Genomic DNA, 15114 nt, shown 5'->3' with positions numbered 1-15114 from the left:
GATCGATCATCGGGACTGGTCAGACCACTAGATCGGTCACCGCCGATCCATATATGCAGAGTTAGCATCCGCGAAGCGGTGAGTCGAAAGCTATCGATCGGTCCACCGATCGATCGCTGAGATCGATCGGTTCGCCGACCGATCGAGTACTCGGATCGGTCGGTAGACCGATCCAGACCGCATCGTGAAGCGACTAGTCAGACCGGTCAGCCGACCGATCTAGAGCCTTCTTCTGTGCCAGTATCAAGCTGGATCGGTCACGGGATCGATCCGACAGCCCAATCGATTCATGGATCGATTGAAATGCCTGATTATAGCTAGCAGGACATCAGAGAGGCATAGATTACCTTCCCTAGCATGTGTACAACTCCTAGGTTCACCTAGAATATTAAGTTCAGATTTTACAGTAATCAGTTTAGCAAAATTTTAATCAATCCAGATTTCCGCAATAGTAATTTAGCACAGCATAATGTAGCGATCGGCCTTACAGCTTAGTAGTAGAAGGCGGTGTTGGAGTGTATACTGAAAGCCTAAGCTTTGTAAACATTCATTATGAATAAAGAATCACATTTGGTCAAATTGTCTACATTTGTTTGTAGTTGTTCATTTAATTTATATTGTAGATAACATAGTATGTGGTGTCACATACAGAAGATGATGTTATCAGTACCTTATAAATTATAAACAGTAGCTCACGACTAAAATGGAAAGGAACAAACCATTAGAAGGTCGTAGTGTAATTAGGTATTAGTTTATCTTGACTATTTAATTACACTAGTACACTCAGAGTGTATTGAGTAGGACCATTAGAGGTCGTTTCTTTTATACTGACTTTATAAAGGAACAAAGACCTCAGTTATTATGGAAGTGTGTGCTCTTAATCCTAATATAATAACAAGCACATATGTTTGATATTTATTTCTTTAATTTATCAATGGGTGAGATTTAGTTCGATGAATCAATAAACCCGATAAGTTGGGAAATGGTATCACTTATAGTGTGTGTTGTTGATTATAGAAGGAACTGTGTCCTAGAGATACTAGGTTGATAATGTCCCCAAGAGGAGCTCATAAGGATTGTCATGTTAAACCCTGCAGTGGACTTAGTCCGACATGACGATAAGGTTGAGTGGTACTACTCTTGGACTTAGATATTAATTAAATGAGTTGTCAAGAACTCACTTAATTAGTGGACATTGATATCTTAAACATAGGAGACTAACACACTCATAATAAGAAGGAGCCCAAAATGTAATTTGGGATTGGTGCGGTAGTTCAATGATAGTTCTCTAGTGGAATGAATTATCATTGATAAAATTAAGTTGTGTGTTGGGAACACGGATGCTTAATTTTATCGGAGACCAAAACCAATTCCTCCTCTCGGTCCCTATCGTAGCCTCTTATTTATAGAGTTCTATACCCACCTATACCCACCTTCTATACCCAACAATAAGGGGTCGGCCAAGCTAGCTTGGGAACCAAGCTAGGGCCGGCCTAAAATTTGGTGGCCGGCCCTAGCTTGAACCCAAGCTAGTAGGGCCGCCAAATTAAAAAGAAATTTAATTTTAATTTTTATTATTATGTGGAAGATATAATTTAAAGAGAATTAAAATTAAAATATCTCTCTTGTAAAAGATCTACAAAAGATTAAAGAAAGAGATTAGATCTCTTTCCTTATTTGTAGATTGGAGAGATGTTTTATTTTCTCTTTAAAATTATTCACATGTTAATAAAATTAAAATTATAGAAATTTCCTTTTATTAACCATGAAGAGATTTTTAAAGAGAAATTTTATTTTTTAAAATTTCCGGAAATAAATTAGGAAGTTTTAATTTGTTGATTGAAACTCTCCTAATTTGCTCCTTTTGATTGTGGCCGGCCATTACAAGTTGATTGGGAAATTTTATTTTATTTTTCTCAATTAATTCATGTCAAGGAAAATTAAGAAAATTTTATTGTAATTAAATTTCCTAATTTACCTAGGCCAAGGAATATAAAAGAAGGGGTGAGGGTGCCTTCATGAGACATAACATCTATTATTTCTCTCCCTCTTTTGTTCCTTGGTGTGGCCGGCCATCATCTCCTTCTCTTCCTCTTGTGGTGGCCGAACCTCTCCCTCTCCCTTGGAGCTCTTGTGGTGGCCGGATACTACTAGGAGAAGAAGAAGAAGAAGGAGAGGAAGCTAGCATCTCTTGGAGCTTGGTTAGTATTTTGGTTTTTCTCCTTGGTGAAGTTTTTCCTTTGTGGCCGAACCTTGCTTGGAGGAGAAGAAGGTGGTTGGTGGTTTCTCATCTTGGAAGATCGTTGCCCACACAACGTCCGAGGTTAGAAGAGGAATACGGTAGAAGATCAAGAGGTCTTTCTATAAGGTATAACTAGTAGTTTTTCCTTTTCCGCATCATGCTAGTTATTTATGGAAATAATACCAAATACAAGAGGCTTACGTTCTAGAATTTCGAATATGTTTTTCGAAGTTGTGTTCTTTTGTTTCTTTCTTTTCCTTGTGATTTGATTGTTCTCTTTGGTTAACCTAAAGTTATTTTAGGAAATTAAATATTAGCTTTCTATTAAAGGTTTTGTCTAGTCGGTGGTGGTTGCTCCCATATCCAAGAAGGCCATGTACCTCGCCACGTCAGTACTGGGAACCTTTTATGGAAATTAATATTTAATGGAATTAATAACTTAAGGAGACTTGGGTCGAACGTGTTAAGTTCCGCAGGAGATCCAAGTCAAAACCTAAAAGAACAAATAGATTAAGTTTTGGATCAAACGTGTTAAGTTCCGCAGGCGATCCAAAATTTAATTTAAAAGAACACATGGTAGCTAGGAAAAGGTTCAGACCTTTGTACAAAATTTTTGTACAGTGGAACCTATAGGTTTTCCGAGTAGCAACCAACAGACGGGTCGTTACAGAGTGGTATCAGAGCAGTGTTCCATACTTCTTACACACACATCAGCATTGAACCTGCAGCTTCCAAGTAAGAATGCCTCTACTTTGTTTATGTTTCTTGCTTTCTTGTTATAGCTTATGTTTATAGATAACTGATGCATGTTAGTATGTGATAGTATATAACATGATAGCAATAGTTATACAATTATGATTGTATTAGTTATGCATGTCCTGTCCTCTATGTCTTTAGAAATGGCACGAGGACGCCCAGCTAGAAGGGCACCAGCTACTGAGCCCCAGCATGAGGTAGACAGTTCAGTGCCTTCCCCAGACCTGACAGCATTAGTGACTCAGTTACAACAGCAGCTAGCTGAACAGCAACAGGAGATAGCCACCCTCAGGGCTAATCAGCAGAATACCCCCACAGTCACCCCGGAACCAAATCTGACGACTCCAGTGGTCTTAGAGGTTCCACCAGTCCAGCCTACAGCACCAGCACCAGTAGCCCCAGCAGCAGAGGCAAGAAGAGAAGCTTATCTGATCCAGTGGCAGAGAGTCAAGTCAGAGAACTTCTCAGGCACTAGTGAACCATGGGATGCACAAGCCTGGTTCAAAATACTGGAGAGTACGATGGAGGTTCTGGACTGGCCAGAACACGAGAAGGTGAAGTGCGCCTCCTTCTTCTTGACAGGAGATGCACGCATGTGGTGGGAGAGAATCAGAGCGAAGTGCCCAGTAAACCAGATGACATGGGCAGACTTCGAGAAGGAGTTCTTTGAAGAATTCTTTCACATGCGGGTCACAAACCGCCACTACGACGAGTTCACTGAATTTCGTCAGGGCAACCTATCAGTTGAGGAAGCCGTGAAGAAATTCAATAGACTGGCTCGTCTATGTCCCGAACTAGTCAGCACAGAAAAAGAATGAGTCCGGTTGATGCTCAAGATGCTGAGGCCGGAAATAGTAATGAACGTGGCTGGTGGCGTTCATAGGCTGCAGACCACCGAAGAACTAGTTAGTAGTGCTCTGACCACCGAGCACTACCAGAACAACATCAAGCAGCAGAAGCAAGTCCTCTCAGAAGCTAAAGGTCAAGGAGGCTCAGGCACTCAGAAACAGCAGGGTCACAACTCCCACAGCTCTAACTGGAAGGGAAACTCCAGCAACAAGCGCAAACCAGGGAGTTACTCAAAAGGAGGACCAGCCAGCAAGCATCCCAATTATCCAAAGTGTGCTACTTGTGGGAAATTCCATCCTGGAGTTTATCGTAAGGGCACACGAGGATGTTTTAAATGCGGACAGGAAGGGCATATGGCCAAGCAGTGTCCGAACAAGGCCAGCTTTCCTCCACCACAGCCGATTCAGTATGGAGGCTAGCCAGCTCAGTTACATCAGATGCAGGCCGCTTTAGATGGTCCACATATCAGCCAGGGTAGATTAGAAGCCCCTCCTGTTAGGACCAATGCGAGGATCTACTCACTCACCAGAGAGGACGTAGGAAATACCTCGACAGTTGTTACAGGTCAGATTAGTATTTTACAGCAAAGTACAACTGTCTTATTCGATACTGGGGCAACCCATTCATATATATCCATGGCACTAACTGAGAAGTTAGTAGTACCTCCAGAGGTACTCAGTAGTCAGTTTCTGACGACATTACCTTCGGGAGAAATTATGGCATCTACGCACTGGCTCAGAGCAGTATCAGTCACTATAGCGAATAGAGAACTCTTTTGTGATCTGATAGTGCTAGATATGACTGACTACGATGTCATCTTTGGAATGGACTTCCTGATCAGATACGGTGCTTCCATAGAGTGCCGTAAACAGAAAGTCGTATTCCAACCCGAAGCAGAAGCATAGTTCGAGTTCGTCGGAGAACCAAAGAGAAAGGCCAAGAGGTTTCTCTCAGCTATGAAGGCACAGAGATTAATGGATTCAGGGTGTACGGGATTTTTAGCACACGTAGTCAGTACCAGTCAGGATAAGGACCAACAGCTAGCAGAGGTCCGAGTCGTATGTGACTACCCAACTGTTTTCCCTGAAGAGTTACCAGACTTAGCACCAGACAGGGAGATCGAATTTGAGATAGAGCTCATTCCCGGTACAAATCCTATCTCCAAAGCGCCTTACCGCATGGCTCCAGCAGAACTGAAGGAGCTTCATGAACAACTACAGGAGCTGCTTGACAAAGGCTTCATACGTCCTAGTCACTCACCATGGGGAGCACCTATATTGTTCGTGAAGAAGAAAGACGGGAGCATGCGCCTGTGTATAGATTACCGGGCACTGAACCAAGTCACAATCAAGAACATGTATCCTCTTCCCAGAATAGATGACCTGTTTGATCAGCTAAAGGGAGCAGCAGTGTTCTCTAAGATAGATCTCAGATTGAGTTATCATCAGATGAAGGTTAAAGAAGGGGATATACCCAAGACAACATTCAGGACTAGATACGGACATTATGAGTTCGTAGTCATGCCCTTTGGTGTGACCAATGCTCCAGCTACTTTCATGGACCTTATGAACAGGGTATTCAGAGAATACTTAGATAAGTTTGTTATCGTGTTCATCGATGACATTCTTATCTATTCAGGAACTCAGGAGGAACACGCAGAGCACCTGAGAACAGTATTGCAGACCCTTCAGCAGAACCAGTTATATGCCAAGTTTACAAAATGTGAATTTTGGTTAGATCAGGTGTCCTTCCTGGGTCATATCATCTCAAAGGATGGTGTCATGGTAGACCCCAGTAAGATAGAAGCTGTGAGTAACTGGAAAAGGCCCAAGAATGCTAGTGAGATCAGAAGTTTTCTGGGATTAGCAGGTTACTACAGGAAATTCGTAGAGGACTTCTCCAGGATAGCTTCTTCACTGACAGCTCTCACCAGAAGGAACAGAAAATTTCAGTGGACAGAGGACTGTGAGAACAGTTTCAGCGAGCTGAAAAGGAGATTAACCAGTGCACCTATTCTGACTCTACCAGAGAACGCAGATAGCTTTGACATATATAGTGATGCCTCAAAGTTGGGACTAGGAGCAGTGCTGATGCAAGATGGTAAGGTGATCGCCTATGCCTCCAGACAACTTAAGGATTATGAGAAGAACTATCCTACTCATGACCTTGAGCTTGTAGCAGTGGTGTTCGCTCTCAAGATTTGGAGACATTACTTGTATGGAGCTCAGTGCAGAGTGTATACAGATCATCAGAGTTTGAAGTACTTCTTCACTCAGAAGGATCTGAATATGCGACAGCGCAGATGGCTAGAATGGGTCAAAGACTACGACATAGATATCCTCTACCACCCAGGAAAAGTGGATAGGGTAGCAGACGCCCTCAGTAGGAAGTCCAGCGCTACCTTATTATCTCTAGCAGCCATGTCACCGCCCCTACAGAAGGAGATCTCAGATTTCGGTCTCGAGCTCATAGTCGGACAGCTCTCTACTATGACATTAGAGTCTACCTTGCTCGGTGACATCCAGACAGCTCAGGAGCAGGATCCTGAAATTCAGAGAATCAAGCAAGGTGGAGAGTTCAGAATATCAGATAGCGGGGTGTTGTATTTTGGTGACAGGCTATGTGTTCCGGATCAGGAGGAACTACAGAGGAAAATCCTAAACGAGGCTCACAAGACTCCCTATGCGATGCATCCTGGCTCCACCAAAATGTACCAGGACTTGAAAAAGCGTTTTTGGTGGCCCGGAATGAAAAGAGACATCGCTCGATATGTCAGCACCTGCCTAACCTATCAGAGGGTTAAGGCAGAACATCAGAGACCAGGGGGAGTTTTGCAGCCCATACAGAAACCAGAATGGAAGTGGGAAGACATTTCTATGGATTTCATAGTGGGATTGTCCAGAACCACGAACTAAATCAACCCACTTCTTAGCTATCAGGATATCCTACTCCATGGAACAGCTAGCTCAGTTGTATCTCAAGGAGATCGTTAGATTACATGGAGTCCCACGAACCATTATTTCAGACAGAGATAGTAGATTCACATCACACTTCTGGGAGTGTGTACAGTCAGCTTTGGGCACGAAGTTAAAGTTTAGCACAGTTTTCCATCCTCAGACAGATGGACAGACGGAGCGGGTAAATCAGGTACTCGAAGATATGCTCCGAGCATGTGCCCTAGACTTCAGGGGAAGTTGGTGCAAATATCTGAGCCTAGCAGAATTTGCATACAATAACAGCTATCAGACCACTATCGGCATGGCACCTTACGAGGCTCTCTATGGGCGGAGGTGTAGATCTCCAATCTGCTGGTATGAGAGTGGTGAACAGAAGGAACTAGAATTTCAGACAGATCTAGTGGCAGATACCACAACAGCTATACAGCAGATCCGCCAGAGGATAGAGACAGCTCAGAGCCGCCAGAAAACCTATGCTGATACGCGGCGCAGACCCTTAGAGTTTTCAGTTGGGGATTCAGTGTTCCTCAGAGTAGCTCCCATGAAGGGAGTGATGCGTTTTGGGAAGAAGGGCAAACTAAGTCCCAGATATGTGGGACCATACCTTATCAGCAGAAGAGTGGGCAAGGTAGCATATGAGTTAGAGCTACCCCAGGAAATGTCAGCTGTCCACAACGTATTTCATGTCTCTATGCTGAAGAAGCATACCCCAAATGCCACCCAGGTGATTGAGCCCCAGTTGGTACAGATCCGCGAAGACCTTAGCTATGACAGTAGGCCTATTCAGATAATAGACCGAGCAGTTAAGAAATTGCGAAACAAGGAAGTACCATTAGTCAAAGTTATTTGGCGAAATCACACAGCAGAAGAGGCAACTTGGGAGACAGAAGCCAGCATGAGACAGAAGTACCCAGAATTATTCTAAGTTCGAGGATGAACTTTTTATAAGGTATGAGGGATTGTAATGCCTGAAAATTCTCAAAACTATTTTATAAATATTCTATGATTTTTCTGGAATTTTAGGATATTTTTACAGAATTTTTAGAGTAACGGAAGTAGCAAAAACAAATAGAAAACGAAAACGGCCTAAGCGGGAATTGAACCCGAGACCTATGGTTTACGGATAATGTTAGTAACCAGTTGAACCCAGCAGAGCCGTGCTGAAAGGAAAAGGAAACATTTATATTTAAGTTTAAGTTGGGCCGAAATACCTACTTGATATAAATAGGAATTAATAAGTGGGGAGATAGAATTTTAATCGGCAACTTCTCCTCCTCACCCTAACCTCACGCCGCACCTCTCCCTTTTCTTCCTCTCTCGGCGCCAACCACAAGGGAGACCTAGGGTTCTATCCCTAGGGCCATAGGAGTAGTTCCCGGCAACATCAAGGGCACGAGGACGCTCCCCTCTGCGAGAGGAACGCATAGACGCGAGAAGATCGTCGAAGGGATCTCTCCTCGGGAAAACCTAGCGATTAGAATCGTAAGAAATTACGAACAGGAGGTAAGAAACCCCTCACCTGCAGTATAAGTAGCTTTCGTTTGATTGCATGCCTTTAGTTTAGCTATATGCAGATTTTTCGGCACTTAGGGTGTTTAACCCTCCTCGCATTAGGGATCTAGTTGAGCACCTCTAGATGGGCTGACACGTTGTTCTCCTTCAGTTGGAGGCTCTAGGCGTTGTCGGGTGCCTAGAGGTGGTCTCCTATTAGAGGGAGAGTTGGAGCACACCAAGTGTTCGACAAAATGATTAGTGTAGCTAAATACTACCTTCGATATATTTTTAATATTTCGATTAAATGCATTAGTAGCATTTAAATCAGTATATTAGTCTAGTTTCTGCTTACATGGGACTATGGTCCAATGGGTGGGCTCCCACAGTCGCCTCTAGGTTTAGATAACCTAGCTCTAGGTTCAGATAACGTAGAAATAGCAAAATAAGAAATTAGTAGCTATATTTAGTATTTTATTTTCAGTGGCACTGTACTGGATTAGATATCCATTGGGCTGGGCTCCCATAGTTGGTCCATAGGTTTAGATAACCTAGTAAACCCTACTAAATGCGGGACTTGCAAACCCGGGTCTAGTTAGGGATGCGCGCACAGCAAGTACAGTTGCCGGGCCCACTAGCAACATGATTATGTATTTTCACTTATTATGATAATAGCTTTCAAATTCATAACCTAGTTATGTGATTATAGTTTAAGGTCAGCACTAGCTCAGTTTTAGCTCAGTTTCAGTTACAGTTTCAGCTTATTTTCTCCTAGTTGATATCATGAGATAGCTCCATGCTTAGATTTTATTATGCATGCCATGTTTCAGTGTTTATGCCATGTAACTCCAGTATGCCATGCTTTAACAAATTCAGTGCATGTTTTCAAATAGCATTCTTTAAAAACATGTTTGCATCGTTGCATGTTTTAGTGAGGTAGATGGTTTCTTACTAAGCTTAAAGCTTACAGATACTATTTTTCCTTATACTGCAGATAAGGGTAAAGGAAAGATGGACTAGCAGAGGAAGCTGGAGGTCAATGCAGTGATGGTGTGTGTGGCAGGAACCTGGAATGAAGATCCTTAGGGAGTTTAGCAAATTAAGAATTTAGTTCTTTGTCTTAAGATACTTTTATGCATTTCTAGTGGTTTAAATGCTATGAATTAATAAGCTTTGCACTATATCATGTTAGAATGCTAGTTAATAGATATTAGAATGTTTTCCATGCATTCTATAACTGTTGTGTGAGATTTTGGCACGAACAAGTGCTGAAATTAGGGGTTTTGATTCGAAATCAGGAACCCAGACCGATCTACAGATCGATCAGGACTGGGCTGTACCACTGGATCGGTCAGCCGACCGATCCAGATGCAAACAGAGAGTTACCGTCTACGAACAGTGAGTACCGAAGCTTACTGATCGGTCAGCCGACCGATCAGTGAGCCACTGGATCGGTCTGCCGACCGATCAGTGTACTCCTAGATCGGTCGGTAGACCGATCCAGCCGCATACAGAAGCCAGAGCCTTCTTCCGTGCCAGTATCAATCTGGATCGATCACGGGATCGATCCGACAGCCCAATCGATTCATGGATCGATTGAAATGCCTGATTACAGCTAGCAGGACATCCGAGAGGCATAGATTACCTTCCCTAGCATGTGTACAACTCCTAGGTACACCTAGAATATTAAGTTCAGATTTTACAGTAATCAGTTTAGCAAAATTTTAATCAATCCAGATTTCCGCAATAGTAATTTAGCACAGCATAATGTAGCGATCGGCCTTACAGCTTAGTAGTAGAAGGCGGGTCGTTACACTGTATGTGTGCCGAAGTTAATATATTGGTCGACCGGACATATGTCCAGTTGACCGAACGTTGGCTCTCGGGTTAAAAAGGACGATGATTTAAAGGGATCGATTGACCGAACCTTTTATCGGTCGACCGATCAACCTTTATAAATACAGAGTCAGGCAAACCGAAAGCCTCATCCTTCAATCCCTTCCTCTTTATATTCTTCCTTGTCTTAGAAGTTCTTCGCCGGTTCAAGTACACCCGACAATGCCTCGGTACTCTCCTTTATTCCTCTCTTAATTAATTTTCATGTTACTAAATTATGTTATTTTTTTAGTGAAAAGAGTAGAGCAATTGCGCAAAGAGAGGCTAGCTCTCTTAATCCCAGTCAGGACCCTAGGTTTTCTTCTGAGGAGTTAAGGCAATCTTTTCCAAATAAAAAATTTAAGGTGATAGGTACTCGTTGTCTAGATCTCCAATTCTACCAAACCTTTTGTCATGAAGCCATAGAGATCAATCAACACTATCAACTAGATAGCATTATCTTTTGCAGGCATGCATACAATCCTATCCTCTGTTCCGAATTTTATCACAACTTGTGTGAACTTGATCCTCATCACTATAGGACTAGGGTCGCCACCAGAGAGATGCTATTTGATCTAGATATGTTTCTTCGGTTTTTACGGATATGACCCTCAGTTAACCGTATCTTTTTCAGTGCTTCTCTTCTAAATCCATTACCTGCTCCATTTGCACATCTTACTCTTGATCTTATGTATGCCGACTTCTTTGAGGGGCCACACCCTAAAAAGATGTCTACTGTACCCCTTAGTCTGACAGACAATGCTTTTTATAAGATAGTTGTTTCCTGTGTTCATCCCCTATCATCTAGAGACCAGGGTGTTTTACGACCAGTTCATCTTTTTCTGATGTATGCATTACACCATAGACTAGATTTTGACTTAGGTTATTGGGTGTTTCGGTCCATTATCTATTATTCGGGGTATAACACCTCAAATAAAGTTCATATGATCCAGTGTCATGTTCTTACTGCCTATATTACTTCTTTGGGTGTGGGAGTTCATCGGGGTGAGTTGATTGAGTTATCTGATTTTGATCTTGTCGGAATTAGACAGTTGTCCTTGGCTAGGATTAAGACTAGCGCCGAGGGTCTGGTGTATAAACGGTCTCATCCATACTACGTACCACCGGCTGTTGAAGAACCCATTGCTAAAGATTATCCGGTCCTTGCAGTTGTGCCTCCTCCGGTGTTTATTGATCCAGGATTTGCCTTGACGCCTTACTTTGATTTTCCTCAAAGCAGTTCATATGCTCCACCTCCTCAGCCTAGTGACTTGTTTACCCATCTGCGTGATGATATTTTTAGTTGATTTAACTCTTTAGAGACAAAGATGGATGATCAGTACAGCTCTCTTCAGGGTTAAATTGCAGATTTTTGTCAAGAGATGATGGATCGTCCTGATGCTTTAGAAAAGGAGCAGAGGCGGATGTTTGACTATTTTCGAGATGATGAGGATGAGGAGGAGTGATTTTAGGACTTGTTACTTATGACTTATTGTATCTATTGACTTGGATTATGACTACATTTGATCTTCAGTACTTTTCAGTTATTAATGTCTTTTGGTATATTTTATAGAGTAGGTTCTTTTGTTTTTGAAAATTATTACTTAGTTTATTTTTCAAAATTATTTTTGTAAAAATCCCTCCTTTAAAATTTTGGTTTTCAAAAACTCTTTCAAAATATTTTAATTTTTTGGAGTAGCCTAGGTTCTACCGTAGAACTACATGTTCCTATAGTTCTATGAGCCAGCATCTCACAAGCACAGTAGGATCCTTTGCTTGATAACTTAGAATTGGTAAGATGCTTAGGACCTAGCCTAAGATTTCAGATGCTTATGTCAGTGCATCGCTATAAATCTGGGCTTTAAACAACATACATAGATCAATTTGAGTTGACTAGCAAGTGAAAACCTAGTTAGTCCTAAACACTCAAATTGACCAACCTGAGTCAATTGCTACTATCTTATGGTAGTTAGCTTTGTACAAAGGTTGGACATTTCATCATAAGGACATTTTTCCTTAGTCTTTTTGCTCATGCTTGGACTTTTAGGTTGTCATCAATTCTAGGGGGAGCCTTGAACTATGCATTTTTCACATTTTTATCCTAATTTCAAAATTTTTGAAAATCCTAATTTTTATTTTTCAAAATATTTATATTTTTACACTTAGTAAAATTCTTTCATATTTTTCGACTTTTAATAAAGTGAAAAATTATTTTTGAAAAAACTTTTTATGTTTAAATTTAAAAAAAACCTTTTTACAAAATTGTTATTTTTCATATTTTTAGACTTTTAAATTTATTATCTTTGCAAAATTCAGGTAAAATATTTTTCTGAAAACTTAGTAAGATCTTTTTAAAATTTGGTAAACCTTTCAAAATTATTATATCTTGAGAATCTTAATTATACTAGTTTGTTAGTGTTCTCTTTATAAACCTAGCTAACCTTTTTAAGGTGTTAATATTTTCAAACATTTGAACCAAAACATTTTACTTACTTTTTAATCACATTGAAAGTTACTTTTAGAAATTTTAACTTAGTAAAATTTTTGCTTTTTAAATATTTTTCAAAATAACTATTTAACTTAGGAAAATTATTCTTTTCAAAATTATTTTATAGCTTTTTACCTTAGTAAAAATTTTCAAAATATTTTCAAATTTTTTTGTAGCTTTTTAACTTAGTTAAAAACATTTTTGAATATCAAAATTAACTTTTTCATTTCAAGTAATTTTTGAACACTTAGTTAAAATTGTTATACATTTCAACCCTTCTAGTTTATTGGTCTTCCCCTATTTTTGATGTGTGTCAAAGGGGGAGAGATTGTGAATTCAGGGGGAGTTGTTTAACTTAGGGGGAGTATTAAAAGTTAAATTGCTTGTTTATTTAATTGTTGATTGTTGCATATTTTTAACTTAACGTTGAACCTTGGTTGTCAAACATCAAAAAGGGGGAGATTGTTTGTGCAAGTTACACCAGAATCAAACCTAAGTTTTGATGTTATCAAAGGTTCAAGTTAAGTCTTGTTATGATCTAATAAGTTGACTGAGTGTGCAGGATTTTTACTCAATCGGGAAAGACCTAGTTGGAGGCTAGGTAGGAGAAATCTTAGCAGATCGTGGAACCCAGGTGCAAGTCCAAGTAGGTTGAGGAGACCCGAAGCTTGGCAATGTGATCGAGAGGTCTGGAGGACCGAAGATCAAGAGAAAAGTCCTGGGGAGCCGATCCAGGCTGAGTGAAAAGTCCAAACTAGATCTGGAGGATCAAAGTTTGGCAGGTAGGTTGAGGTAAACAAACTGGAGGAGCGACAGTGAGGTCGGGTTCTTGAAGGGAACAATCTTAGGTCGCTGATCCAACTGAAGAAACCGAGAATGTTTCCAAGTTGAGATCAAGACAGTTCTACTGTCTTTCATATTACTCTTGCTTTATAATATTATTGTTCTAACATCTGTTTTGTAGGAGATTTTTTGTCTTAATACTGTTTTACAGGTCCGGTTGGATTGGTCGACTGAACAGTAGTATCGGTCGACCGAACCAGGCAAAATTAGAATAACATTCAGATTAGATCAGAATAGATCAGAGTCCGATCAAAGTTTGATCGGTCGACCGAACAGTAAGATCGGTCGACCGATCCATAGTGACTCAGCACTAGCCAGCTCATTAGCACCGATCAACAGGAAAAGGAAAAAGGCTGATCGGTCGACTGAACCGAAGGACCGGTCGACCGATCAAATCAGTATTAATTCTGCATTTAATGAAGATCTCAGCAGATTTCGACGAACAGGGAAGGAACCAGTTCGGTCGATTAAAAAATGGGTTCGGTCGACTGAACCCTTAAAGAGCATTGATTGCCAGAGATCGAGCCAGCGTCAGACTCAAGCCAGGAAGGAAGGGGGCGGGTTCGATCGACCGAACAGAGGGATCGGTCGACCGAACGCCCAAGGCACCTATAAAATGAGGCTCGAAGTCTAAGGACATAATAACTCTTCTGATCATCTAAAAAGCTCTTCTTCGCGTACGGATTGTGCTACACATCTTCAACAGCTCAGCAAGTCACTCCGTCCGGAAGTATCGACCAAGCTACATCCTAAGCATACGTTTGTCGGTATATTTATTTTCATATTGCACTTAAATTAAAATAAGATAGTAGGAGTGTTACTATCTTATTTCATTGTACTTGTACGATATGCTTCTTTTCGAAGATTTCGGAAAGAAGGGTTTTAGTGTTTTGCCCATCGTGTGGTCGAGGACCGCGGATCTTCGAGTAGGAGTCGAGCTGGGCTCCGAACGAAGTAAACGACTTTGCCTCTTTTCTTATTTGCGCTGCATGATTCTGATTTAAAAGTAAAAGAAAAGTTTTAAAAGACGCGATATTCAACCCCCCCTCTATCGCTTATACACGATCTATCAATTTCGATCCTAACAAGTGGTATCAGAGCGAGGTCGCTCTTCACCGGAATCATCGCCGGAAGGGGTAACAAAGCTAGAGGGCAAAGAAGTTGAGCAAATTTCATCAAGCCAAAGATTCTATCAAGAGCTCAACTTCAAATGGAATTCGGAGATGGACTCGGATTCGACACAAGGGTGCCTCCATCATTCACAATGACGAGCTTCGATTCTTGGAAATCAAGAATCAAAAATTTCTTGATGATGGATATAGAGCAATGGTTTGCTCTAATGGAAGGCTTCGAAGCTCCAAGAAATTCAAAAGGCAAGATCCTCAAGAAGAGCAAATGGAGCCAAGAGCAAATTCAAAGGTGCGAGGCAAATGATAAAGTGACCAAGCTATTGGTCAATTTATTGCCGAGCAATATTTTGGCTCAAGTTGGAGAATTCAAGGATGCCAAGGAGCTTTGGAGCAAATTGGCAAAGCTCCATGAAGAACCCTCCACTGTACCAAATCAAGACAAATCCAAAGAGGGCAACTCATTGGAGCAAGACCAAGAGGAGG

The sequence above is a fragment of the Zingiber officinale genome, chromosome 4B (genome assembly GCF_018446385.1).
Source record: "Zingiber officinale cultivar Zhangliang chromosome 4B, Zo_v1.1, whole genome shotgun sequence".
NCBI lineage: Eukaryota > Viridiplantae > Streptophyta > Magnoliopsida > Zingiberales > Zingiberaceae > Zingiber > Zingiber officinale.
Note: the sequence above shows the minus strand (reverse complement) of the source record.